General features: G+C 39.3%; 1 long non-coding RNA gene across 2 annotated transcripts in view; it reads right to left on the bottom strand.

Annotated features, from left to right (window-relative positions):
• LOC128107231 (uncharacterized) overlaps positions 1-24,390 on the bottom strand; it is a 111,559-nt gene extending 87,169 nt beyond the window's left edge. For both annotated transcript variants that reach the window (XR_008217017.1, XR_008217018.1), the window contains exon 1: positions 24,170-24,390. This is a non-coding gene — a long non-coding RNA (uncharacterized LOC128107231). The remainder of the gene's footprint in view (positions 1-24,169) is intronic.
• Between the last annotated feature and the right edge of the window lie 1,811 nt (positions 24,391-26,201).

The following is a 26,201-nucleotide window of genomic DNA, read 5'->3' as shown; positions in this document are numbered from 1 at the left end:
TTGCCCTGAGGTCACCACTCCTTTTATTCCATTTCTTAATCTATTTATCTCCTTGAACACAGAAATTAGCTCCATTCAACTTCCTGGTGTTCTTTTTCTCCTCAAAATTTTTACTCTGCTCAGCTTTCTCCTTTTCATTATAAATCTTAGAGTTACCACTAATGACCACACAACGGAGTCTATACTAGGCTGTTTTGAGATTTCCTCTGTGAAGGGAATTAATCCAAAACTATTCACTTTAGCCTCAGGCAAACTTTTCAGACAAGGTTAAAAACCAGTTACTTTCTTCACCAAAACATCACAAAAATGATCTCTAGGCAATATACTACAATTCTTTTCCTCTGTAACCTCTTGAGCAGGTCCCCCAGGGTTCATCAAATCACATTCAACACCACTGTCTTCCATGCTCCTACTAGTATGGCCCATTAAGAAGCACTTAAAGCATTCAAATACTTTTCTACTCCACAGTCCTAATGTCCATATTCCTTCAAACATAAACATGGTCAGGCCCATTACAGCAATACCCCAGTCCTCGGTACCAGCTTATGTCTTAGTTAGGGTTTCTATTGCTGAGAAGAGACACCATAATCATGGCAACTCTTATAAAGAAAACACTTAATTGAGAGGGCTTGCTTCAGTTTCAGAGGTTCAGTCCATTATCATGGTGGGGAGCATGGCGGCATGCAGGCAGATGTGTTGCTGGATGCACAGCTGAGAGTCCTACATCTTGCAGGCAATAGGAAGTTGACTGAAACACTGGGCAGTATCCTGAGCATAGGAAACCTCAAAGTCTGCCCCCACAGTAACATACTTCCTTTAACAAGGCCATACCTATTCCAACAAAGCCACACCTCCTATCAATGCCACTCCCTATGAGATTATGGAGGCCAATTACATTCAAACTATCACAGGATTTTAGACTTTGTCAAATGCCTTCTCAACATTGATTGATGTGATCATGTGTTTTCTGGCCTTGAATCTGTTAATTTTTTGTATTACATGTGTGGATTTGCATGTGTTGATTCATCCTTGTGTCCCTGGAATGAAGCCCACTTGCTTATGGTGAATGATCCTTTTCATATGTAATTGAATTCAGTTTCCAAGGATTTGATTTAATTGAGAAATTTCATTCATTTTTATCAGTGAGATTGGCCTATTTTTTTTCTCTCTTGTGCCTTCATTCTGTTTTGTATTAGGGTAATACTAACTTCATAAAATGAAGGGTTTTTTGTTTTGTTTTGTTTTGTTTTAGCTTTTTTGAGAGAGGGTTTCTCTGTGTAGTTTTGGTGCCTGTCCTGGATCTCGCTCTGTAGACCAGGCTGGCCTTGAACTCACAGAGATCCTCCTGGCTCTGCCTCCTGTGTGCTGGGATTAAAGGCGTGTGCCATCACCGCCCAGCTCACAACCAAAAATATAAAATGATTTTGACAGATTTCCTTCCATTTAAATTGTATGTGATGGTTTGAAGAGCATTGGTTTTCAGTTTTCTTTAAAGGTAAGGTCTAGTTTAGCAGTGACTCTAACTCGAGCTTGGCCTTTTTACTTGTTTTTTTTTAATTCCCATTTCAGTCTTATTGCTTGTTACAGATGTTTTCAAATTGTTTGTGTCCTTTTGCTTTAACTGTTGCAGGCCATGTGTATCTAGAAAATGAACCATTTTTCTAGGTTTTCTAACTTATTAGAATATAGATTTTCAATGTGTGCCCTAAGTATTTTCTATATTTCTCTTGTATCTGTTAGGGTTTGCCAAACTTGTTTATCTTTTCAAATAACTGACTCTACATTCTACTGGTTCTTGGTGTAAGGATTGTGTCCTTAATTATGTCACCAGCCTGCGACGGTGTCCCAGCCTAAAAAGCGGGCGTGCTCTCTCTGTGCCCGCTCTTTCTGTATCGCCTCTCCTTCCGTATTCTCTCTCCTCCAGGAAGTCTCTCTCTCTCTCTCTCTCTCTCTCTCTCTCTCTCTCTCTCTCTCTCTCTCTCTCCCAATAAAGCTCTAGAAAGGTAATCATGGCTCGTGATTCTTCCACCACCACAACATCCGTTGGCATGGCCACTGTGGGCAGCCACGAACACCGCTGCTTAACCAACACTTAGTATTGTTAGTTTCATTTCCATTTCATTAATTTCTGCTCTGGTCTTTATTAGCTCCTTTTATCTATTGGACTTTGATTTGGTTTGTTCTCATTTCTTCTAAGATTTTGAAGTGCAACATTAAGTCATTTGTTTGAAATGCCTCTGATTTCTTATGTCACTAAATATTCCTCTTAGATTCCTGTTCAGTATCCCATGGGCACTGGGGTATTGTTTCTATTCTCATTCCATGCTAAAAGTTTTTTTTTAAGCTTCCCTCCAAATTTTCTTGAGGACTCATTTATTATTCAAATGTATGTGTTCAGTTTCCATAACTTTGCATATTAGGTAGTGTGTCATGCTGCTGATTTTTAGTTTTGTTCCATTGTGATTAACACCTAAAATTTTTACTCAGCATGTGACAACAATAAAAATTGCTAAGCATAAAAATTAAGAGAAATATAGGCCCAAATTTGAGAACAAAATTAGATAATAAAAGCAAACCAAAAAGTAATCCATATAATAGATTAGCAGCCATATTGATAAATATAATTTAAGGGATTTGGGGCACATTAATGTAAAATTTTGAGAAGGGAAAGAAAAATAATGAGTCATCAAAACAACAACAACAACAACCAATAGCATTTTACCTTTAAGGGAAACACTGACTTTTGTGGAGATTTTTTTGTTTGTTTTTTTCTTTGTTTTGTTTTAGCCAAACTGATGGAAGTTATGTGAAATGCAATGACACCTTCTAAGTGACAAACTACTAATGCCTGTCAGCCTAGACCTTAACACTCTGAAAACATGTCCTTCAAAGACTGAAGTGAAAATGAAACATGCTCCCACAAGAGTGGAGCAAGTTTGTCAGCTGCAGCCCTGCACTGCAGAAGCAGCACAAGAGAGCTTTAGAAGGAAAATGAACAGTTCAGGTGGGAATGGGTAAGAGTGGGTTGGTAGGACGGCTCGCTGGGTAAAAGCACTTAACCCATTAGTCTGAAGACCCGAGTCTGAGCCCCAGCATCCATGATGGAAAGAAAGGAAAGAACCAACTACAGAAAAACTATCTCTTGACCTCCTAACATGTACACCATGCACACCTGAGTTCTCAAACTGACAGCACACACAGGCACACATATGTGCATGCATGCTAATAAAAACACTTTTACAAAGGAAATACAGAAGTGTGAGAAAGACTGAGAGCCCATGTGTGGATAAATACGAAGACATATTGACTGCAGTAAAGATGATTCATAGTATTTTCTAGGTCTAACTAAACACACAGAATTAATAAGTATGACAAAATAATATGAGGGCAGGAGAAAGAATACAAGCTTCGACATTATTAGAAAGTACAAAAAAAATTATGTTATATTGGACTAACTCAAAAATGCCTGCCATGATGAAATATATAGTACTTACTAAGATAATAAAACAGGAAATAATTAGTTAAGAGGTGCAAAATGGAATAAAAATAATATTTGAAGAATGTAAAACATGGCAATGAAAAGTAGGGAAAACAGAACACGTGGGCTAATTATAAAACAGTAAAATGATAGATATAAGAAGGAACTAAATTAAGTATCAGTGATAAAATAATTATGTTTAAACACATGAAACAGTCAATACAGGGATTAAAATAAACAACTGTGTTTCATGTAAATAACAAGAAAAGTATAATAGCTTTGTTCATGTGAAATGAAGCAGAGCTTAGGAGTAAGAAATACCTCTGGAAATAAAGGGGTCTGCTTCCTGATAATGAAGGGATAAGTCTGTCAGAATGACATTAAAATTTTATATCCTTATAGCCCCAATGATAGGTCTTCATGATAATATAAAACACAACAGTAATAATAATAATATCATTTAAAAAATAGACAAATTCATGTCAGTTGGTAGTGGTGCATGGTTTTAATCCCAGCACTCGGGAATCAGAGGTGGGCAGATTTCAAAGTTTGAGGCCAGCCTGATCTATAGAATGAGTTCCAGGGCAGCCATGGCTACACTGAGAAACCCTGTCTTGAAAAAAAAAAACAAATTAAAAAAAAATAAATAAATAATGGACAATTTCAATGTGACAGCTAGACTTAAATAGATTTTTCTCTATAGCTTAGAGAATAAGTATATAAAACTCTGTGTCTCTTCTTTTAATAAAATAGTCTTTGAAAATTTCATATATGTAACAACGTTTCTTGATCATATCACCCTCTAACTCTTTCTTACCCCCAATACATCTCCCTCCCAACTGATCTTGTGCATGACTTGTGCAGGTAACCTTCACTACTGTGAGTTCATGTGTTCAATGGACATGTAATATACAGAGGACAGCATTTCAGAGCACTTTTCTCCATTCTCCAGCTCTTACATTCTTTCTACCCTCTCATCCATGATATTCACTGAACCTATAGATCTGTGGCTGAGGACTCACAAGCGTTTATTCTCAGTACTTTGAACAGTTATAAATCTCTGCATTAACCATTAGCTACTACAAAAGGAGCTTCTCTGACTACATAAATATTTTGAAGTCAGTTTGACAACAGCACTATTTTACAGAACAATACCAATAGGTTCTCCCCTTGCCTCTGTTTTCCCTGGCTATGGGTTTTTTTTTTTATCATGTTTACGGTACCAGGTGTGAATTCCCTCAAATCAAATCAAGGGAGTGGTTGGTTACATCCCTAAACAGTCTTGCCATTATTGCTCTAGAAGGCACACCTTCACAGGTGCGTCTGTATTATAGCATGTGGGAAAAAGCACTGGTGAAAACCACTGACATCTGTCTTTCTTCTCCATTAATTTGTGTAGCACATTCCAGCACTATGAAAGCTAGCCAACAGGGACAGAATTTCCTGGTCAGTTCAAGACTAATTTCCCTATGTTCTGCAATCCAAGTATAAGTGTCATCAATAATAGTGTCTTACCATCTAAGTTATGGCAAGCAGCCACAAACAATGGCAATAACCTGTCTTGTTTGAGGTGCCTCTGAGATCTTCCTGATCAATAACTTATAGTAAGGTGACTCATGCCTGACACTGAGATTTTTATTTTATAATCTTTATCTTCTGGGAGCAGCATTGTTCACCCATGTAAGGTACTTCTGTTCAAACTCTTTTTTTTTTTTTTTTTTTTTGTTTTTTGTTTTTTCGAGACAGGGTTTCTCTGTGTAGCTTTCTGCCTTTCCTGGAACTCGCTTTGTAGATCAGGCTAGCCTCGAACTCACAGAGATCCTCCTGCCTCTGCCTCCCAAGTGCTGGGATTAAAGGCGTGCACCACCGCCCAGCCAAACCTTTATTTTTTAAAATTATATTTTATGGATATAAGGAGAACCTAAAGACTTCAACAAAATTCTTTAATATTGTTGAAACATGAGGTTAATAAGGACATTGCATCCTGGTAGTTATAAAAAATATAAATTCAAAAGCACTAATATAATCTTCACATAATAAATCCAGTAAAATGTAGAAAAAAAGATATATCTTGATTAAACTAGTTTTATTCTACATGTGTGAGAGTATAGTAACATTTGAAAATTAACTAATCCATTCTGTGTACTCTGCAGTAAACCTCACATGATCTTTTCTCTAGATGAAAACAAAAACAAAAACAAAAACAAAAAACATCAATACTATTCATAGAAAAATAAGAAAACAGAAAACCAAAACATAAGAGAAAAAAAAATCCCAGCAAGCAAGACATAGAAAAAGCAGTTCCTCGTTCTGGTAAGTATGGGAGAATTCCTCATCATTTCAAAGTAAAGCAATGAAACAATGAATCCATAAAAAAATACATTAAATAAAGTTCAAAATCCAGGAAAAAGAATCTGTACTATTATGTCTTAGCTGTCTTGTACTGTTGTAATGAAACATCATGGATTGTGTGAGTTTAACAACAGATATTTGTTCTTCACAATTCTGAAGGCTGAGGGATCCCAGTTCAAGAGGTCAGCAAGTAGGTTTCAATGAAGTCTTCTTTTGGGTTGTAAGCTACTGCCATTTTGTTCTGAGTTCACATGCCCTCTTCTTGGTACATTTGTAGGGCAGGGGATAAGCTCTTTTGTGACGTATAAAGTCATTAATTTCATTATGAAGGCCCCACCTTTATGACTTCATCTAAATCTAATTATCTCCCAGAAGCCTCCTATTCAAATGTCATCACATTGGAAGACAAAGAGTAAAGGTATAAATTTGAAGGTAGAACAAAAATGTTCAGTGCCTCAGGAGGATAGAGTGATTAGATGTGGTTGAAAGTGAACTCCTAGAATGCTGGCCATGTTGTTCAAGCAGATCACTGGTTACATGTTGGTAAATTAACACTTTGCAAAGTCTCATTACTTATGTATGTAATAGCTCAGTGCATTTCAGTGTGTAGAATACTTTCAATATGGAGTGTCCCTCAAAAGTCATGTACCAAAGGCTTGGGCCTCAACTGGTGGATCCAAATACTAAGAATAGACTAGAACATGACAACTCTAATCTGATGAGTGAATTAATCCAATTATGGATTCTTAACTTGATGGCATTATTGGGAGGTGCTGGGGGAAGGGTCTGCTTGCAGGAAGTAGGACCTATGAAGAAGTGTGACTATGAAGAGTATCTTATCCCTGCCCTGGTTTCCTGCGGTCTTCATTTCTCTTTCCTGAAATCCACAAAATGACCTGTTTTACTCTCCCACATGTTCCCTGCCATGATGTGTCAGCCTCATGATGGTCCAAGAGTCAATGGAACCAAAAGACTGAACTCTCAGATACCATGGGAAGCAAAAGCAGATCTTTCCTCATTTTGATTTGCATTTTTCCTCATGTAATTTAGCATCATGATAAAATGTTAACAAATTGTACATGTAAAAAAAAGTCACTTGTTGCAGAGTATTAAGATGTCTTACATTTAGTTATGCCGTGGAACATTTGTTTAATGATGCAAAGATGTGCTGCATTCTTTTATGTTATATTTGTTTAGCTCTGTGAAGCTGTGCTATTTTGCCTGCCTAAAACAGCTGATTGGTCTAATAAAGAGCTGAACGGCCCATAGCAAGGCAAGAGAAAGACTAGGCAGAGCTATCAGGCAGAGAGAATAAACAGAAGGAGAAAAAAGAAGGAGTTAGGAAGAAGAAAGAGAGGACAAAATCAGGGGCTGGCCACCCATCTGTACAACCAGCAACAAAGTAAGAAAGAAAGGTATACAAAAATAGAGAAATATAAAAACCCAGAGGCAAAAGATAGCAGGGATAATTTAAGGCAAGCTGGCTAGAAATAGGACAAGCTAAGACCAGGCATTTATAAGTAAGTATAAGTCTCTGCGTGTATTTATTTGGGAGCTGGGTGGCAGGCCCCCCAAAAGAGCCCCAAAGAGTAAAAAGAGTAAAGAATAAAAACCACCATCAACAGTCACACAAATAATTTTAGATAATATTCTTTTAAATACATATATTCTAATCTTCCTGCTTCTTGCTTCTCTTTAAACTTGGACAACTTGACACCATAATTCATAGAAACTTTCATCAATTTTTCTACCTTAAAATAAGCTTAGTTGCCATTTTCCAGTAGTTACCGATCCTTCCAAATGTAATGTTTTATTATGAAAATGCTTTCGGAAAGTTAAACACAACAAATAAATGTACTTATAACTTACAAAATGAACAAGACAGCAAGAGGTGGTCTTTGTGAAAGTGTGAAAGATATTGAATCATTTTATTTCATAACCTGAATTCCACAGTTTCTCCCCCCGCCCCCCGCCACTGTGTGTGTGTGTGTGTGTGTGTGTGTGTGTGTGTATGTGTGTGTGTGTGTGTGTGTGTGTGTGTGTGTGTGTGTGTGTGTGTGTGTGTGCATGAGCATTCCAATGGCCTTGCTTCTCCTGGAAAATTGTAGACAGCTATGATTTCTATTGTGCTTTTAGGATGAGGGCAGGTCTTGAGTGAACTGTTCTTAATCTTTTTTTCATAGACATATCCAAGAAAAATTGAAGGCAAGTCTTCCTGGGGAACCTAAACAAGGGATTCTTTAGAAGGAAACTGAAATTTTCATAGATGAACTTATACTTTTCTTTTCCTCATAATACATGAACTAAGAAGCCTGCATCTGCAGAACACCTGGCTACTGTTCTGGGCTGTTTCTGCATTCATCTGTTTTGTAGACACTGCTCAGGCAGTCTGAGGGGTGCTTTGTTAATGTTGTACCATTTCCCAAAGCACTCTTGGTAAGCTGCTACAGAAACCTTCATGACTGGAATTAAAATGAAAAGAGATTTTCTTCTTTCTTAATGACCCCAGTCCAGGAGTTTAAAATGAATTGGTCTATTAATTACCAATCAGATTTTCCAGATTATGGAGTTAAATATTTATTTTGTGTGAATGCAGCACAGTTGTGAAGATTCCCATAATGCTTCAGAGGGACATAACATAGAAAGATGCTTTTAATACTTGCTTAACTTGTTACTTTAACTCGTTTTCTTAACTTTAAAAATTAATTAATTTGTTTATTTGGGGTGTGTGTGTGTGTGTGTGTGTGTGTGTGTGTGTGTGTGTGCACATGCATGTGCAAGTGCATGCATATACATTTGGGTGCTTACAGAGCCCAGAAGGGGTAGCCGATACCCTGGAGTTGGAGTTACATGGGTTCTGGGAACTGAACTTGGTCCTTTAGAAGAGTACCAAATGCTCTGAACTGTTGAGCCATCTTTCTGACCCTGCATAAAGTTTTCTCAGCATCCCTGTTTCTATATCTTCCTTCTTAGCTCCTCTTTTCTCTCTTATTCTCCTGTATGTTCTTGTCTCTCCTAGTGTGTTATGGGATGAAGATCTGATAATATCACTCTCTCAGTTAAAGCTTTTTCCTCTTATCCTCAGTGCCTTTTACGGGGAAAATCACCATCTGACTGGTACCATCTTGCCCTTTATCATTTGCTTATGGTAAATTACCAATGTCAGTGACAACTCACAAAACTGTGTGTCACAGTTTCCTTCCACTATAACCTGGAATTATGGTGTTTCTGCCTCAAAGGACTAGAGTGAAGCTCTAAGTGGGATAATGGTTATACCAGGCTTGACTTTGTGTATGACATGAAGTAAGAACTCAGGGATACTGTTTGTTGCTATAGATGTTCATATCTCCTGCTTCTTCACTGAACTGGAAACTATGGTCTGACCTCTGTTAATGTCTAATAACATGCTTCCAACTCATCTGCGTTTGCATCTCAGTGCCTGTTCCCTAGGGCAGGAGGCGGGAGCAGGTGTCTATGGAGGAATCAGCAAAATATCTACATAGAAATGTTATGTGCAATGAAAGATGTACAATCCACAGGGTGGCAAGCTATAGCAGGCACCGACCAGCAAACCCAAGTGAGAGGCATGCTCTGTCTAGACAGAAATAGGGCAGTCTTATTGGTATGAGTTTTTGGTTCAGATAGCTGGGCTGTGAGTTGAACCTCGGTATGACTCTTCTTGGATTAGCAGCTTCAAACTTGAAATGGCCACAGCAGGATGAGGAGTGTGCATCAGCAGGTGTCCTGAGTAACAACCAAGACAGCATCCAACACCTCAAGGGAGGCTCTGAGCTCCTGGCATTTCTAAATCATTGCTGCAGAGGAAGGCACATTTAATCAGTACAGAGGAGATCAATCAGGGCGATCTCATTGGAAATGCAAACATCACAGAAAGCCTTGGCTGCAGTCATCTGTCAACAAGGGCAATTCATCTTAGGTGGTCAAGGGGGAAACTGTAGCTCCAAATCCTTGCACACCTTCTGCTTTCCCAACAGACAAGTTTCCCATCAAAGACTCTTCATCCTGGCTACTTGGGGTGGTGGGTGAGGGAGCTGAGGCAGAAGGATCAAAAGTTCAAGGCCAGCCTGAGCAAATTAGTGAGAGCCTACCTGAAAGTCAATAGTTTGAAAAAAAAAATGCTTGAGGAGATAGTTCAAAGGTAGGGCATATGCAAACATGTGCAAAGCTCTGAATTTGATCCTCAATACTAAAAAATAAAAACTGTAAAAATGTTAATAAAATGGAATATGACTAGGGAAAGGCCATGAAGTTGCAGGAAGCTTATTTTTTTCCACTGCTTAGGTATCCACTCGGCCTCCCTCATATTTTCCTATACCTTAATTTGTTGCCACTGGAAGTTTTAATTTTCACTGTTTCTCCAATTACCATAGGACAGTTTCACACATGTTATGGCTGCCTCTCTGGCTTACCTGAAATGTTGCCATCCAATTCACAGATAACTTACTGGACCACTCTGGTGGGACTTACTTTTTCTATCTAGACTGTACTGACATGTCTGTCTCCTCACTAAGCCATGGGATATTTGACACACTTATTTTCATTTCTCTATAGTCTTCCTTAGTCATAACATAAGGGTTGAATCCTTGTATTATCACACTTGGCATAGCATATACTCAGAACCAACTTTCAAGACAATGACCAAGACTTTTGGAGCCTCTAACCACATCCATTTATTTTCTCATTCAATCCCTTCAATGTGCAAAACAACCTAGGAAATTTCATCACTGATGTTCTGTAGAAAGCCAGGGTAGTTCCAGGCCAGCCTGAGCTACATAATGAGACCTTGTGTCCAAGAGTTGTATGGAAGATGTGAGTAAGAGTTGGAAAGTTAAATGACAAGTGTCCTATCACAGAGCTTATAGGGGGCAGAAGTGGTTAGGAAACCCCTATCAGATATCAAGGCCCTTAAGCTTAATTATTCATACTGCTACCTGAATTGGGGCATATAATTTGTTATAAAACAACCTGGTTCTGAATAACACAATCATAAAAATATTGTGGTCCTTTGTAGAAGTAGCCTTACCCCTGGTGATACCACCTATGCGACCATTTCTATACAAGACAGATGCTACCATATGAACACATAAGAGCAAATCCTACATGCAAGTATTCAAAAGAACATGAGTTACAGAGGCTTGAGGTACAAGGGTTTGTATCTCTCTATCCTAAGCTGTTGACTGCTTTTAAAACATTTCTGTTAATTGCTGTATATCTATCTAAATGTACTATTTTGATGCATCTCAGGTAGATTACCAGTCTAGGTTAGCTTAATTAGTCACTAAGAAATCTTTCTTTCCCAAATGAGTAAAATAACATCATCAATTATGATATCATTTCCCTTTTTTTTTTTTTTTTTTTAGCCAGGAAATAATGTAATCAAAGCGCTAACAATGCTAGTAGTTTCTGAGGTTTACTTCTGGCTCATCAGTAATGATGGAAGAAGCCACCTCTAGAGGATTTTGAAGTGAATGGCTATTTGCCACTGTGAGTGGTGGCATGACTTGCTTCTCATGCCTGCATTTTCCTGTTTGCTGTTTCCTCAATCACACTTGGTTCAGTAGTACTTTTCACTCCTGTCCAAAGGCTTTCCCCCACGGTCTGTGAAATGGCTCAGTGGGTAAAGGTGATTGCTGCAAAAGCCTGGCAGCCTGAGTTCGATCCCAGGAACCCAGGAAAAATGTGGAAATAGAGAACTAGCTCCGTAAAGTGATCAGACAGGGTCTTATGCTGGTAATCGCTTTATCACTGAGCCACATTTCCAACCTCAACAAGTATAAATTTGTATGAACAGGTTTATTTAGGCTGTAGATTAAAAAAATTGTCTAATGTTAACAGTGTTTGTAAATTTTAGATTTGAAAACTGAGTTTATTTTGGCTTTCTTTATGCAATTTAATGTCTTCTCCTAATTTGTACAAAGACCAGCTCACAATCAAGATAAAATGACACCTCTAACTGCACAATTTTGTGAAACTAAATAACAAACAAAGCAAGTCTGAGACTCTCAGAGTTTCAAAAATTCTTCCTGGGAATCTAGAAATAACCAATTTCAGACACCATCTTAGGAATAGTTATGATTCCTGATTTGTAGTTTTCTGGGATTTTCCTTCTTATTTCTTACCTTTTCTTTTTGATACAATTCCTCCTAATTGGAAGGGGACTAATTTAGGGGTGACTGTCTCTATGGTGAAGGTTTGGGGTCCAGCTGCTGCTTAGATCCATTTTCAGAGGACTTGGCAGCATCCTGCCTGCCTGCCTTAACTGCTTTGGTTAGCTTGCAATTTACTGTTGCTATTTTAACTGTTCCCAGAAAACCATTAGAGGATTTTACCTAGAGTGTGCCTATGAATATTCATAGACAGCTAGCCTCTGTATTGGAAACCACACCCACGTCTCTGCAGCATCCGCAGCATGAATCAGAGCTTCCTGTGGGACTCACAAGGCTGCATGAAAACTTGATAGCAGCAGCCTGCAGAATGCACAAAAGGTTTGCTCTGCAATATTGATTTTTTTAATAGAAAAAGGCCTACTGATTTACTTTTATGTATGTCATGAAAATATTTTTAAGCTTCCTTATCTGCTTGGAATGATTCAGCTATCATGAAAGACTTATAGAATTAAAGCTATCATTTTCTAAAATCAGGGACTATCAGGTAGCCTTTTTTTCTCCAGTCTGTTTCCGTAGTATTTGGGAACATACTATAAAGCAACATTTTGTGTCTAAACATAGCAATGGATGTAGACAGGAAGGAAAGAACGATGGTTCACAAGGAACATCTCAAGGAGACCATCATTATGAATTTGAATATGATGTATGACTACAGAGGCATATGCATGAGTGTCAGTATATGAGTAAACATTGGCGAGTTGCCTAGGATCATAGCTAGCTGGCTAGATTCAAATATGTTTTGTTCATATGCCTCCTCGATGTCTATCTGTTCTGTGTAACACAGGCCAACTGGGGCCTTCCTGTCCTTAGGGATTCAGGGAGACCTCCAGACACTTCTGGTGTCCATTATTGGAACCTAATTTCCCATGCCTGCTCTTCTCTGTCTTGTAAATATTGTCTTTTAATTGCACTGAATAACACAATATGAAATGAATTACTTCTTGAAAACTGACCACTTCTTCTCCCTATGCCAGGCCAATAGAGCCACAAAGAAACTCATATGAATCCTGAACTTCTACAACATTGAACTTCAAAATCCCTTTTTGGAATATTTCTCCAATTCCCCACAAAGGTTATCTCTGATATTCCTTCTTTTATACTCACACACCTATTCATTTCTAATACTTTTACTATTATATATTATTTATTTGTGTGTATGTGCCTGTGTTGGTGCATGCATGCTATGGTATGCCTGTGGAAGTCTGAGGACAGCTTGTGGGAATCAGTTCCCTTCTTCTACCAAGTGGGTCCTGGAAACTGAACTCAGATCCATGGGCTTAGCGTTCAGGCACCTTTACCAGCTGAGCCACCTTGAGGGTCCATCTACTATTTTAAAAACAAAAACAAACAGACAAACAAACAAAAACCCCTTCAATTCTTTTCTCTCTTTTTTGCAGAATAATTGAGCAAATTTGCATAACACAAATTAGCTTTTCTGAACCTATCAGTGTGTCCTCATTAACGTATTTCATTCCTCTTAGAAACAGTTGGGGGTTGCATAATATAAAAGCCAGTCTTCCTCAGTGGACTCACAGTGCTTTTTCTCAGGCATGCGTGCCCCTCAGCAGAGTCTTTGGTTGTGTTCTTGCAGAGTATACTAGCTGTACTTTCTTTTCTTTTCTTCTCCAGTGATTCAAACTCTTGTCTCTTTTACAATGATTGCAAATTCCTGTCTCAATATCTACCTCCTTCTATGCCACAAACCCACACACAGATCTGAACACTAGCTTTGCAAGTTCCTCACCACATTCAATGCCACTCACTGTGTGCCTCTCTTCCAGGAAATCTACAGTAATTTTCTCTATTCTTCGTATAATCGTTAACATCACTACTATATTCTCAGATATAGGAGAGCCATTATTAAATCATGCCAGCTCCAGATACTTAACATTGACCTGCTGAAGAAAACTGCCCACCTCTAAATCTATTGTTTCCTTTACAGCCCTATTACCCTTTCTTGAAGGCCCTTTGTTTTCTCACCTAGAAACTGCAAGACAAGTCCTTTGCCTTTGATCTGTTCTTCCTCCAACCTATCTTCTTTGAGCCATGCCAGAGAAAACTGTCTAAACTGTAAATCTGACTTCCCCTTCTCTGGTCTCTTATGAAGTCAATTACATGAGCACAGCATCCTTCGCATCCTGGTCCCACCTGAAGATCAGCTGTATCCATTCCCATCTCCCTCTAGGGAGAGTACCCTCTGCCCCTATTTCTCAATGAGCTACCATGTTTGTAGACGAATTTCTAAGCAGTCTTATTAAATAAAAAACACAGAGCCAGAAATAGGGGTGAAAATCTGACAAAGATCAGAGGAATTGGAACAGCCACCAGCTAACCTTACCTCACCACAATGCAGCTTCCAAAGTGAGCTACTTCCTCTCTTACCTGTGCCTTTATTGCCTTGCAGTTCTTCCCTCTCATTGGCTCTTAGCCCAGCTACCTCACTTCCTTGTCACTGCCTGTCTGTACAGACCTCCAGGTCTCTATGGTTGGTACTGGGATTAAAGGCATGTGTCACCATGCTTGGCTCTGTTCCCTAGTGTGGCCTTGATCACACAGAGACCCTGCCTGCCAAGTGATCAGATTAAGGGCATGTGCTATCACTGCCTGACTTTTGTGTTTACTTAAAATGGCTTGCTATTTCCTCCGATCTCCAGGCAAACTTTATTTATTAACATACAAATAAAATATCACCACATATGTTGTTTTGTGTTTTTGTCTACCTTGTACATGTTGTTATCTGTGCCTTGAAAGTCCTTCTCCTGCCCTTGATTTCTCCTTGCTGGAATACACTACACTTTCATCAAAATCAAAACCCAGACAATCTCCACCTGTGAAGACTTCCCTTGATGGCTCATTTCTTTGGTTAGCATTAAATCTGTCTATGGTGTGTCTCATAGCCTATTTGCCACCCCCAAGTGACACTGTAATTATCAGCTTGCTCCTTGGTCTCCCCAACTTTCCTAGTCAGGATCTAATCACTTGAGTTTATTTCTTCTGGACTGAGCTCATTGTCTGAAGCAAAGGCAGTGGATACTTGTTTTTTCATTAAATAGTGGATGAATCATATTTAATTTTTGGTACATTAAGACTAATGGATTTAAAATGAATTCTTTTATATGATAAGATGACATCTTTCCCCAGTCTTTAGTTACCGTTCTGTGAGTCTCCTTTCAGACACAGCCTGGCTCTTGTGCACTGTCTCAGCTTATCTCAGTTCAGTTTTAGCAAGAATCCTGTTAATTTGTGTTAGCCAGGATTCCTCTGACATGGGTGTCTCGTCCATTGACTCTTTTCCTCTGCTACTCAATCCTTACCTGTCTTGTCTTTCCTTTGCTTTGCTCTTTATCCTCTACTGGAACATTCTCAACACTCCAAAAGTCCTGAATAAAATCCTTAATAGGAATCTCAATCACTTTTATTTAACAGATACGCCCTCTAAGTATTCTCCAGTGTCACATAAGTGGAGATTTTGAAAGTTACACTTACTCTTTTGGAAAATTTTTTAAAAATTTAATTATCTGAAATCGATGAATATACATTTGCAACCCAAAGGAGTAACTAGTTGATTTGTTCCTCAAGACTAGCTCACTCATATGTCAGACTCTGACTGTCTATAGTCAGTGTGATAGATGACATTTTCAAAATTATCCCAGTAGTACATTCATGTTCACATACAAACACATGAAGAGTTACCTTTCTACTGAACGTAGCAATATTTATTTCTAAGTTATTAGTCAAGAGGATCCAGAGAAACATACTCATAATAGCAGAGATAGAGGTAGAGATGAGAGATTTAGTATGGGGATTTGATCAAGTGATTATGAAGGGAAGAAATCCCAAGATATGCCATGTACATGCTGTATTCAATCTGAGAATCGAAGAGGCACAAAGCATAATTGAAGCCAAAGGCTTTAGATGTGAATACATGAAGAGATAGGCAAGGTAAGGTAAGTTACATGTCTGAGTTGCAGATGTAGGAAATAGTAGAAGAGGAAGTAGAGAGGGATTCCAAGGCCATGGTACCATCAGATTATATAGTATCTTAATTTCTATGCTCTGTTGTTTTTTTTTTTGTTTGTTTGTTTTTTGTTTGAGTGAGGTCAGCAGAGAGTTTAGAGAAAAAGGATGGCATAGCTTATGACTGCAGAAGACTCATTCCTTTTTCTGTGTGAGCAGTAGACTGCACAGGGGCAGAAGCAACAAGAATAGTTAGGATGTTGTTGCATCTGTCGGGGAATGGATAGAAGCAAACTTGACCGTAAAGATATCATATGAAATGGTGAGAAAGAGCTCATGTTTTAGATCTTTGTTAAGATTGGTCCATGGGACTTGATGGATTTGGGGTTGAGTGACAAGAGAGGAGCTGAGAATCACTCCACAGAGTTTTGACTCAACAACAATCAGGAACAGTAGTGTTGCACTTATTAAGCTAGGAATTGGATAGTGAGACTATCAGAGCTTTGCTTTTAAGTATTGGAAGATTTATAAAGAGCGTGGTCTCTCAGAAGAAGAATCTAATTCACTATCTTCACGCCAAGATAGCAGCAGCTCAGAACTGATGTGCTTTGCAGAAGGTTGTGTGAACAGACAGTTGGACACTGCAATGCAACCTGGTCTGCTCATTTCCAAGGCCACTAGGCTGGAAGACGAAAGTTAAAACCCTTTGTGAAGGACAGCCTATTTACCTTTGATGAACAGAACAGCAATATTTGAACTAGATAATTAAACCTCAAGACAGCATGGCTCACAAAGAGCTCTACCTAAAGCAACCTTGCATATTTCTCCCTAGCAGTAAGACACAGTCTGCCTTCTCAGCTCCTGGGAACTTTTACCATATGGAAGCATCATTTCTAGCAAAGATGCTCTCCATGTTTGTTTCTAATGGGTGCTAACATTCTCCCAAAAATAAGGCATTATTAATGTCGTCTTTCCTTAAAAACAGGCAACTTGAAAATCTAAGCAGACATTTACATCTTTCAGAGCTCTTCTACATGCAGTATTTAACTAGATGTCTTGCATGCATACCCTCTGAAGTTGATGAGACTGACACATTGTCTTTATAAGCAAAGGAATATTAGGTCTTTAAAGAGAGAAGAGATTAAAGAAGGCAACCCCCCAACAACAAAAAAAAAGCAGTGAAGGTCGGGCAGGTATCTGATCTGGGATGAAGACTAAGGTATGTTGTCTACAGTTCAGTATTCTTCCCACCATAGTACCCAAATATGATTATTGAGAATTTAACTTTATTTTTTTTTATTCTCTAGTGTAGTTTTTATTCTGGAACAACCAGTATTCTTTGCAGTTGAGTTTATATTTGAGTGTCGTTGGGAAATAATTCAAGGAGGCTATTGGAAAATTGAAGAGGGACTTGCTTTTATTGAGTGATCATAAAATATCTTATATAAGCAATTGGAGACTATCCAGTTCTTTCTGGTTGCAGAGAAACTTGTCCTCAAACTCCTGGAAACAGGAATCCCAGATTCAACCAATGTAGCTCAGGCATAAGGCATTACATCATCAAGAGAGTCTTTCATTGGCTGCTTACTTTCCAAGGAGCTTTAATACAGTTTCTCATACTTTAACCCTTATGGGTATAAACCTATGTAGTGCAGTATAGGAGCTAATTCTTAATGCTAAAGACTATCTGAGGTATTCAGATACCATATGGCTAGATCAAAGAAGCAAATGGCATTCATTTCTATTCAAAATGTGCAGGAATGAATGGTCAATTTGACTTAAAACACAACTTCTCTTTTTTGCTGACTCATGGTACTTTCACTTGCTTGATAGAAATGCCCATCCATGAAACAGAAAGAGCAAAGATAACCACACACTGAAGCAGTGTTATGTATCTCAAAGCCCTTGGCTCCCGAAAGAACCATTATTCCCATGGATTATACCTCCTTGCCCACCTGTCTTTGGACAGCTGGAAGCTAATGCTGGGCTTAGTTGCTGAAAAGGGAGTTAGAAATCTGTGGATGTGGGGGAAATGATCAGTACACTGAAGGCTTAGTGATATCGGAAGCCAGGAACTAGATGACTCTGTAGATGTAACCAACCGTCTTATTAAATAAGAAACACAGAGCCAATTCAGAGAAGAAAGCTAAGAGGTCAGAGCTAAGAGCCTTACCCTTCCTGCTTCAGCGATCCTCTTCAGCCAAGAGAGCTCTCTGAAAAAGACCTACTTCCTGTGTGTTTGTCTTTATATAGTCTTTCTGTTCTGCCTTCTCATTGGTTGTAAACCCAAACACATGATTGCCTCGTCACTGCCTGTCTGTAGAGACTTCCAGGTCTTCTATGGTTGGGATTGAGATTAAAGGCGTGTGTCTCCAATGCTGGCTATATCCTTGAACATACAGAGATCTACCTAGCTCTGTCTACCAAGTGCTGGAATTAAAGGCATGCGCCACCACCGCCACGCTCTTGCTATGGCTCTAATAGCTCTGACCCCCGGGCAACTTTATTTATTAACATACAATTAAAATCATATTTCAGTACAAATAAAATACCACCATATGACTCCTAGACTGAATCATGAGCCTTCTGGTTTATTGTCTTTTTTCTCAACCCCACTGATCCTTCAGACCAAAGTAAAATCCCACATCTTTTATTTATGGTACTTCCCACTCTTCCATGGATCCCTCCTACATGGTTTCTGTACTGCAACTTGACAGTTCTGTACCCAAGTTGTGCCCCAACTATAATGCGAGCTAATAAACTTTATTCCTGGTCACCATTGAGACTTCAAATCCTGTCAGGTTAAGATTTAAGAGTTACAAGAGTTAGCGTTGTTCAGAACCTGACACAACAGACATCTGAAGATTGGATGATGTTGAGATGATTCTAGTCAGAATGCAGAACAGGGCCTAGAAATGATCATGTTTCTTAATAGCTAAGAGGATGGTGACAATCAGTCCAGAAAAGAAGAGATGAGTCTCCTTTGTAGTTGAGGGACTTAGTTTCTCAGAGTCTTAAGTCAGTGAGTGGTGCTTCAAAAGAGTTAGATTTGGCTATGTTTGTCATTATCTTTCATAAGTCACTTAATTCTCATGGGATTTGGTTTCCTCATCTATAAAACTAGGAAAAAAGGGATCTAATTCACAAAATAATTTGCAAACATTCTGCTCACGTGCTGTCCTCTTTGCATCTCTTCTTTGCTCTGGGTATGATTGATTTATTCGTGCTTAGAAGGAATTTTCTGGCATTGTCCCCACTTCACTCATTTTTGCTAGGAGGTTCTGCTATGGCTTGACTCCTTCCAGGTCTAACTTCTCCTCCTCCAGAGAGAAAGGAGCAATTTAATAGAATCCAGCTTCCAACTTGAGGAGTCTTGAATGACATTTGTTGTCATCGGTGTTTTCCACCTTTGATGAATATCGAGCCTCTGAGTTCCACAAAGTTGTAACTCAGAGGCTCTCACGTCCAAATGGCTGTGTCTCATTGCCCTGCTGAAACTTTGGTTTCCATAATGAGGGGAGAGTCCTAAACACAACCATGGTTCACACAGTTAATATGTAAGCGCTGTTCCCACCATCTGTCATCAAGATAGAGCCATGCCATCTTTTCACACAAGAACCCATGTTTTCATGAAATACAAGTTTGACTTGATTATATATCGTGACTAATTATGCACCACATCCCTCAACTTCTTGGGACATTACTTTATATTATTACAATTAACACACCCATCCTATTTCTTTCTTGCCTTTTCCATCTTTGAGCATCTATTTTTTGAACGCATATCCCACTTTGAGTCCTTTGCCTAAGCTCTAAGACACAGAGTTAGACAGACTAGAGTTGTTTCCACTGGTTTTGATCTGGCTGTGTTTCAGCTTCACCCCAGAATGCATTCTTTTTTTCCCCCAGCATGACTCATACATAAATCTGAATTATCCTTAAATGCTATCCTATACTATTCATAGAAAACCATAGTCAAGGGGGAAATGAAAAGAAAATGTTAATAGTTCCCAAGGCATATTTGGAAATTTCCAGACATCTTTAATCCACCACTAAACAAACTAGGGAATACTCTTTTCTAAATAGAACCATTTACTGAAAGAGTTAAGCGGCAAGCAGAGTAGGCCATGAAGAGACAATTTCTGGAAGTATAGTTAAAACACTTACTGGACTTTTCTAGTAAGAGTTAGAGAGTGGGACAAGTTTACTGGGACCCAACTGCTTTACAGAAATACTTTAGTTTTAATACTTGGATGATTTGTTATGGCCCTAATAATGTTAATGGAATTGATCAAAACCTTTCCAAATATCTCTTGCTTTTACTTTAAAAATCAATATCCTGCTTTCCATCAAATTACAATGAGAAATGAAGCCAAGATACAGACTTTGCAGAATCTGCCAGAATGCCTATTTCAAATGATCTCATGGAGGTTAAATTACGCTAATATGCTTTGTGGCCCCCAGTGATTAATTCACTGGCATTCAGACAGTGTTCTATGAGCTAAATCTAGCAAGAACAGGGGACACCAACAGTATGGTTCCTTTTCTGGTTAGATTTGATACCAAATCATATACTCCAGACCCAGTTTCAATAGTCACACAAAATCTCTTTCTCTGCCGTGTTGACCTTGGATCTTGTTTACAGAAGCGAGTCCACATCTCTTTCAGAAATCTAGCCTCACACATAAGACACCATTTGATTGATTTCTGCCTGATTCATATCTACCTGCCTTCATGTTTAAGGGATTGTTCTGTGAAATTCCTTCATTTATTTGAGTCACAAATATTTGTTGAATAATTAAACTATACTTGCTAGGTCCTGGATTGGAGTAATATCCAGGATGAAATTATTCTGCCTTCACTTAGCTTCCAGTCTATCTAGATGATGGAAATTTAACATGAAATTGCACAAAATAAGGTGAATTTTAGAGAAATATAATTCTTATGTGTTCAAGTGGTTAGGGCTTGAGTTCTGACCAAACAATAGCTTACTAATTGCCAAGTTCCCCTTCCCTTGGGTTTTGCCATAGTGTGCTCTCCCTATCAGAGTCTGTGCTTTAACACTGACTACATAAATCCTGATTCACTGTCCTGCCAGCTCTGCTCAGTTCCACAGCTGACCTCTGTTGTAAGACAACAAAGTTCAGCAGGACTCTGAGTGAGTGTCTCAAAGAAGTGATCTTGTTCTCATTGTCCGCCCCCCCCCCCCCCAGCTCATACTGAGTCCTGAGATCCTGAGCAGATAGTGACATGAGGCTGGAAACAGTCTACTATCTTCCCACGGACATTACCCTGGAACTAACCTTCTCTACAGCTAAAGCAAGCCAATGCCTTCTTAAGGGACACTGCAGTGATTATTTAAGGAGCTGGCAAGCTCTTACAGAGCCCAATCTCCTTTAAGACTGTTGTCCTCTTTACATCCTCAATGAAGGATATGTAATATTCTCATATGAAAAATAAAGATAAAAATGCAAGGATCAGAAAGACATAATGTGTGGGAAGAATTCTTACTACAAAAGCAGCATATACACATAAAAGACCTGTAGTGGTATTTGCTCCATATGACCTTGCTCCACATGACCTTGGGCCTGAAGGAGGTGGTGCTTTTTGCCATTGTACTGACCTCTTAAACTAAAGGGGAGAGGGGTCATGAGGCCCCTTCTCCCTGTTTTCTTTTTGGTGTGACTGAACTGCGAGGTGGATTCACTCCTGGTCAGATCAGAGGATGACTTCAGCTGTCTACTCAGTTCTTGTATTTGTGAGTGTATTTCTTCAATTTATCCTAATAAATTTCCCTAATACTCCTTAAGCAGACTCCCGTGGATTTCTTGCATTAAACACCCTTATATATGCTTTCCAAGGGATATTCCAGGAGTATAAAGAAGTGTTATGCCTACCACAAAAGACTTGCTTATGCCCATGCAAGTCAGATTTGCTCTCGACACTGGGAGCCGGTTTTGTTTTCTAGTAAATGAAGGGCTTGGGGTGGGTGGCTTTCTAGTGGTATTCTGTGACTGTCATTTCTTATTATTAACTCTTTCCATACGATCAGTTCATACCCAGGTCCACTCACAACTAACATTAATCACACAAAAGCAGGAACAAGGAAACATATTGCGCACTTGCAGACATGCCGTGATTTAACACCTGGTTGTGGTGGCTGAGGGATGGATCTAATTTCGAAGAGAAGTAGCATATGTGGGAAACTCTCAGTGTCAGCATGCATTAAATATTAAATAAACAACAGTAGAATGAAGACTAGAATGCAAGTGCATCATTTACTCTCATAAAAAATGTGTATGATACATATAAAAGTTACCACTCTGTAGATGAAAAATAGAAAACCTTGATAACTTTCATAATTTAATCACAGCAAAGGACTGAGTGGCTAGAATCCACACGAAAGCTAATGTAATGCAGAATTTCACTCTTCCTGCAAGTCCAGTTGTCAAAAAGTGCTGTGGGATAATACTTTTTGTACACTGGTTTAATAAAACTCCGATTGGCCAGTAGCTAGGCAGAAAGTATAGGCAGGGAGAGCAGACTAAAGGAATGTGGGGAAGAGGAAGGGCAGGGTAAGGAGTCCCCAGCCAGGCACAGAAGAAGAAAGATGACAAGGCAGAACTGAGAAAAGGTACCAAGCCACATGGCTAAACGTAGATAAAAATTACAGGTTAATTTAAGTATAAGAGCTAGTCAGTAATAAGTCTGAGCTAATGGCCGAGCAGTTATAATTAATATAAGCTTCTGAGTGATTATTTTATAAGCGGGCCCCAGGACTTTCAGGGGCCTGGTAGGACAAAGAAACTCTATATTCTCCTTACCAAATGATCTCTCCTTCATTCTGGGAAGCTGTTGAGAGTCCAAAGGTTATGTTGATAACTAACACTGACTATGGACAACAGATGTAAAGAGGAAAGGATCTGGGCAAATGGGAAAGTGTGTACTGTAACTATCAGATTTTTTCCCTCAACTTTGGAAAGAAGGAAAAAGAAAGGTATAGGGATTTCTAGCAGGATTGTGTCAACAAACTTGGGGTCACAGAATCTGTGAACTTGCTTGGTCACCATTGTATTGTAGCCTATCTCTACTCTATGTAGATTACCCAGATCATAACTGTGGCCTGTAGTTGAATCTTCATTTCTTAATCATGTGATAGTTATCAAGTTACATAGCTTGTCGTTGCATGAGTTTCCTCATTGAAACAATGGTGAAATCACTAACACTTACATAACAAGGTATTATTTCAAGATATATTGTCTATTCTTAGTATCAGCTAATTAAAATTATATATATTTTTCTAATATACAGAAACTTGGCTACAGAGTTCAGAAAGTTAAGTTGACAAAGAGTAACATTAACTAGAAAACAGTGGATTTGGAGTTAGGAGTCTTTGGTGAAGATCCAGATCCTCCACGTAATGCTTCTTGGCAGGGCGCATGACACACTTGACTCTCAGCCCCTTTTTTGCATAAACTGGATCTAATACCCACCCCCTCCTCGGGTCATACCCCGCACACAGTCATTATGTTGTTGCTATTGGCAACTTGCAAATATTTTTGAGTTTTCAACCATGCTCTTGCATTACCTGTGATATAACTGGTTAATTATCACGATGAGACTCATTGGAAAGCTAAAAATAAAATCAGAGCTGTCAGTTCATGGTAAAGTGTACCATGTTCAAAGGTTGTCTCTGGAGCCAAATGGTGGTCCTGAGAGCAATTAGTTATAAAAGGCTCCAAGCATTTGAGAAACAGCAAGCTGAGCCATCCTGAATATGTGCTCTAAGTTCCAAAGCTGACATATGAATTATTAAGCTGCTGCAGCATGAAGACCAGCTCTGCTTGCAGAAGACCTCTGTGGTGCATTGCAGGGAAATACAAACAACAACGCCAAATCTAGTTACACAAGTCAGTTCTGAGTCCCATGTGCTCCTGTGTGGAGCAGCCCAAGGTACCCAGAGCATGGAGCTCAGCAACTGGCTAGAGGGATCCCAGGACAATTTTGCAGGAGAAAAAAATGATTAATCAGGAGAGAGGAGAAACCCTCTGTCTGCTTCATGTTGCTGCAAGAACCAGATTAAATGCAGAAGATTCCAAGTGAGAATCCTGTGAAAGCGAGTGGTCAAAATGTATTCTTTAAACTCACCGTTTTGAAAGGACATCGTGACTAAAAGGGGATTCTAGTCACTGACCTTGAATGAAACGTGATAGTGTCCACGGAACACTCCTGTGGCCTCAGTAGACTCTTGCTGCTTGGCACTATGATGCCATTATTATCTTGATCTTTCTTCCATCAGCTAGGATCACTCCATTTTCTAGTTGAAGAAACTGATTAAGTTAACCGCCCTGAGATTACAAACTGGCCACTTTCAGGGTTGTTCTTTATGCATAGTAACCCCTACCATCACTCAAGTATGCCAAGAAGGGAGATTTCATAAAATGCACTTTAAACTTAAGTGATTGAAAGAGCTCACGGTTGCCTAGCAACAGGGCTTTCAGAGGTAAGCAATGCCGACAGGCTGAAGAAAACCTCTAGAGAGCAGAGGAAACCTGGCATCTCCCCTTAGCTTGCCTGCTGCAGTAAGTGGGAAACCTATTTGAGCAATTGGCACAAGGACCTGCAAAGTGACCCCTGGGGACTGGATGATCACCAAGTTCCTTTTATTGTGGTATCTGTCAAAGATGAACCATCGAGTCACTAAAGTCTCAGTTCCTGTGTATAGATCCTGTTTTGCTTTCTTTGCTGTTATGTTGTTTTTATCATGGACCAGAATCTTTGGCTGTTTCTGATCAAATTCCATCTCTCATTCTATGTGATATAGCACCCTGCCACCACACGGTTCTTGTGCATAATTACTTGCAGCATGAGTGTTTCGAGAGTGAGCCAAAGTGCTCCAGGCTCATGGTTATGCTCAGGAAATAAGTATGAGTACGTCTCATAGACGTCTTCTGAGTCACTGAAGGTCTGTAAAGGATAAGAAAATGCACCTAATACCCTAAATATGGGGGACAGGTTTTCAAACCATGAGCCACCATAGAAGTCCCTTAGCTAAGAACCTTTTTATTTGAATGCCAGTGCTCTCTAGTAATCTTGGAGAACTTTATTTTATCATAAGGTTTAAATTATCATCAATCTTGGAAATTCTCATTGGTGTCCTATATCCTGAAAAGAGAGAGAGAGAGAGAGAGAGAGAGAGAGAGAGAGAGACAGAGAGAGAGACAGAGAGACAGAGAGACAGAGAGAGAGAGAGACAGAGAGAGAGAGAATTGACACTCAGGTTGACTTGCTTGAAATCACACAAGGCCAGCAGCAAAGGTAGAGTCCAGACTCATGCTTTCTGGTTATATAATCAACATTTCTGTGCAGGGTCTTAGATTCAAGCAGAAAATAGAAAGTTACATATCATTACAGACAGATAGTTCAGTACAAGCCACAGATACCATCAGGGGCAGAAAGGCACGGGCCAGAGACACAGCTCCACACTGCCACCTGCAGCCGGAGTTCATTCCGGAGACCCCCCACCCCACCCAGTGGAAGCCAGGGGCCACAGCTTTGCCACAGAGAGGAATTTCAGGAAGAGCCAGGATACAGCAACGCTGGAGTTTATCAAAAGGAGTCGTCTATCCTCGTAGAAGGGAACCAATAACAATATACGTAGTCAAAGAAAGGATGAGACCAATCAAAGTGTGCATATGGGCTTCTCAAAGAAGTGTAACCCTTGATTGTCTGGACAATAACCACTTACATGATTTGGGTGGTTGTGAGGTTTTATCTTCAAAGAGTTGCTAAGAAACCTAAATGACCTCATAGGCTGGTTTTTGAAGTGCACCAGACAGGATAATTGCAGCTGATGAACTAAAACCCCCAATCCTAAGAATAGCACAGGAAGTTAAGATTTTCACTGTAAACAAAAATTAATAGTCCTTTTCGTGAAATTTCTAGAAAATATCTGAGAAAGGAAGAATGTCATGCTCAAGGTCTTATTGCTCAGCCCACAAGCACTCATTGTACCTTAACATTCCTTAGAAGATATTTCTACATTAAATGAATATTGTCTCTGCATCAGCAACCTTCACAGCAAGTATTAATTGTGCTAGAATTTTTGACTCTTAGCGGGCAAGTTTGGAGGGAGGAGCCCCCTTTCTCTTCCCCCGTTCCTTCACTTTCCCCCCATCTTTCTATTCTGCCTCCACAGTGGTAAATGAAGCAATGAAGGAGAGAGA

The sequence above is a fragment of the Peromyscus californicus genome, unplaced genomic scaffold (assembly GCF_007827085.1).
Source record: "Peromyscus californicus insignis strain IS unplaced genomic scaffold, ASM782708v3 Scaffold_12__1_contigs__length_115047231, whole genome shotgun sequence".
Classification (NCBI taxonomy): domain Eukaryota; kingdom Metazoa; phylum Chordata; class Mammalia; order Rodentia; family Cricetidae; genus Peromyscus; species Peromyscus californicus.
This window is presented reverse-complemented; position numbering and strand designations above follow the sequence as displayed.